This window comes from Mus caroli, chromosome 3 (genome assembly GCF_900094665.2).
Source record: "Mus caroli chromosome 3, CAROLI_EIJ_v1.1, whole genome shotgun sequence".
Taxonomy (NCBI): Eukaryota; Metazoa; Chordata; class Mammalia; order Rodentia; family Muridae; genus Mus; species Mus caroli.
In genome coordinates, this window is record NC_034572.1 from 10019880 (window position 1) to 10023639 (window position 3760).

Sequence of the window (3760 nt, forward strand, 5' to 3'; positions counted from 1 at the left end):
TAACAGTTTTCTCTCTGAAATTAGGAAAACAATAGTGTAATTTTACTTTGAATATCTGGCAACAAAACAAAAAGATTTTGATGCCTAATTGAAATGTTTGCTAATTTGTTAATACATTTATAGTTGAGACCCAGAAAATTTAAACAAATGAATATTCTATTCTAAAAACCACAATTACCAATCAAAATTTTAGAGTTGATAGTCATATTTCTCTTTTTAAAATATCTATACTATTACATTAAAATGTGTTTACAAAATTACTCAGAAAATTGTAGGAAAAAATGTAGAAAAAATTAAAATTGTATGGATGCTTCCTCAAAACTAATGTTTTGAAACTCTAATGCACCCCCCAACCTCCAGCCCTCTCCTCCCTTATGATAGTTGGAGATGCTTTATGAGATCATTACCACAAGCTGTCATCATGAGAGTGAAGTTTTCATGGTGGCATATTCAAAGCTATTCACTAGCCACTCAAAGACAAAGTGTAAAAATCTACCTGCCAGCCAAAGGTTCCTAACCAAAACTGTGAGAATATTTTCAGTTTAAATAACCAGTTTCTGATGTAGTATGGTAACATGAGCTAAATAAGACACACAAAAATGTCTTAGAAATAGTAATAATTTTATTTCACGTCAATTTCTGACCTAGTATATATAGCAGAATGTTCCTTAATTAAAATCTCAAGAAACAAAACACATACAAACACATATACACACAAAACCACCAACAATCACTTCAATGAAATAGCAGGAATTAACAATCTTTGGTCCTGGACATTTTTCAATAACAATGGACTCAATTCCCCAATAAAAAGACACAGAATAACAGAATGGATGCAAAAACAAAATCCATCCTGCATACAAGAAACATACATCTACAAGAAAGATAGACATTACCTTAGAGTAAAAGGGTAGAAAAAATTTTTCCAAGAAAAATGGCCCCAAGGAATTTGCTGGTGTAGCTGTTCTAATATCTATCAAAATAGACTTCAAACCAAAGTTAATCAAAAGAAATACAGAATGACACTTAATACTCAGCAAAGGAGACATCCACCAAGATGCCATTTCATTTCTCAACATCTCTGTCCCAAATGCAAGAGCACTCACATTTGTAAAAGAAACATTACTAAAGCTTAAGTCACACATCAACCCTCACTCATTGATAGTAGGGGACCTCAATTCCCACCCTCACCAATGGATAGGTAATGCAGGCATAAACTAAACAGAGAAATAATAGAGCTATTATGTTATTAACCAAATGGTCTTAACAGATATGTGCAGAATCCAAGCAAAATAATATACCTTTTCAACACCTCATGGAATGTTCTCCAACATTGAACAGTTACTTGGTCACAAAGCAAGTGTCAACAGATAAAAGAAAATTGAAATAACCTTCTGCAAAAGGTTTAATCAAACCAGATTAAAGGTGGATTTCAGCAAGGACAGAAATAACAGAAAGCCTACAAACTCATGGAAAGTGAACTCTATACTGAATGACCACTAGCTTGCTAGAATTCAATGAAAATGAATTCACGACTACCCAAGTTCGTAGACATAATGAAAGCTGTGCTAAGAGAAAAGTTCATAGTACTACTTGCCTTCATAAAGAAACTGCAGATATCTTATACTAACAACAGCACACCTGAAAGCTCTTGAACAAAAAGAAACACCTAAGAGGAGTAGAAGGCAGGAAATAATAAAAACAGGGCTGAAATCAATAAAATAGAAACAAAGAGAACATTATGAACAATCAATGAAACAAAGAATTGGTTCTTTAAGAAAATCATCAACAAAGACAAACCCTTATCCTAACTAAAGGCAAAGAAAGAATACCCAAATTAAAATCAGAAACAAAAAGGGGGACATAACACCAGACACCAAGGTAATCCAAAAAATCATTAGGTCCTACTTCAAAAACCTGTATTCCACAAAATTGGAAAAATCTCGAAGAAATGGACAGTTTTCTCAATGGATATCACTTACCAAAGTTAAATCAAGATCAGATAACTTAAATCAAGATCAAATAGACTTATAACTTCCAAGGAAATAGAAGCAGACTTTAAAAGCTCTCAACCAATAAAGGCACGGGGCCAGAACATTTTCGCCCAGAATTCTATCAGAGTTTCAAAGAAAAGCTAACACCAATACTCCTGAAGTTATCCCACAAAATAAAAACAGAAGAAATATAGACGCCTGACTCGCCAGCAAGAAGGACACCACAACAGGATTTTTCTGCACACATTTATTGGGAGAGCTTGATAGCAAAAGCAAAAGACCCTGAGCCCAAAAACCAGTGCTGCTTATAAAGGCCTAGGATAGGCGTGTCTACGCCGGATTGGTTATGCTTTCAGTACCTCATTTACATGCCTCAGGCCAAGCAGTGACTTGGCAAAAAAATCTACTGCACATGCGCACATTGGTTGTTTACCCATATTCATGGGAGTCGACTTATTGAAACCAGCGCCATCTTGTACTGGCATTTATTGGCTTCCCACAAAGAATCATTGCCAAATTAATTTTATGAGGTCATAGTCACCCTGACACCTAATCCATACAAAGACTTAACAAAGGGAATTATACAGCCATTTCCTCATGAAGACTGATGTAAAAATACTCAAAAAAAAAAAAAAAAAAAAAAAAAAAAAAAAAAAAAAAAAAAAAAAGAAAAACAAAACAAAACAAAAAACAAAACAAAAATCCAGGGCTGGCACTGACAGCTCTTCCAGAGGTCCTGAGTTCAATTCCCAGCAGCCACATGGTGGCTCACAACCATATGGATTAGAGTCCGATGCCCTCTTCTGGTGTGACTGAAGATAGCTACAGTGTACACATACACATAAAATAAATTTTAAATAAAAAACAAAACAAACAACAACAACAAAAAACAATCCAATCATGGTAGTACATGCCTTTGGCAGAGGCAGGCAGATCTCTGAAAGTACTATCCTGTTCTACAAAGTGAGTCCAGGGTAGACAGGGCTCTGTTATACCAAAAAAATGCTGTCTTAAAAAAAAAAAAATCCAAGAACACATCAAAAAGATCATTCATCATGATCAAATTGGATTCATCCCAGACACACAGGAAACATTCAACACATGAAAATAAGTCAGTGTAATCAATTCACCATATAAACCAACTGAAAGAAAAACATATGATCATCTCATTAGACACTGAAAAAAATTTGACAAATTCAACACCCCTTCATGATAAAAGCCTTGGGGAGGTCAGGGATATAAAGGTCACACCCAAACATAACAAAGGCAATTTACAGCAAGTCTATAGATAGCATGAAATCAAATGGAGAGAAACTCAAAGCAATTCCACTACTATGAGGGACAAGACAAGGCTGCCTACTCTCTATATGTATTCAATATTGTAATTGAAGTTCTAGATAGAGCAATAAGAAAACTAAATGCAATCAAGGGGATTCAAATTGGAAAGTGTTGCTATTCGCATATGATAATACGTTATACATAAGAGACCCCAAACATTTTATCCGACAATTCCTTCAGCTGATAAACACCGTCAGCAAAGTGGCTGGATACAAAACTAACTTTAAAAAAAAAAAAAAAAAAAAAAAAAAAAACGCTCTTCCGGTCAGAAAAGCACCGGGGTAGCTAGGGCGCAGGGTCAGCTGACACTCGCCAGCTACCCACAACACCGGCCACAGGATCTTAAGACTTCTGGTGAGTGGAACACAGCTTCTGCTCCAATCCAATTGCACGCGGGACCTGAGACTGCATTAGTTAGGGAAGCAGAA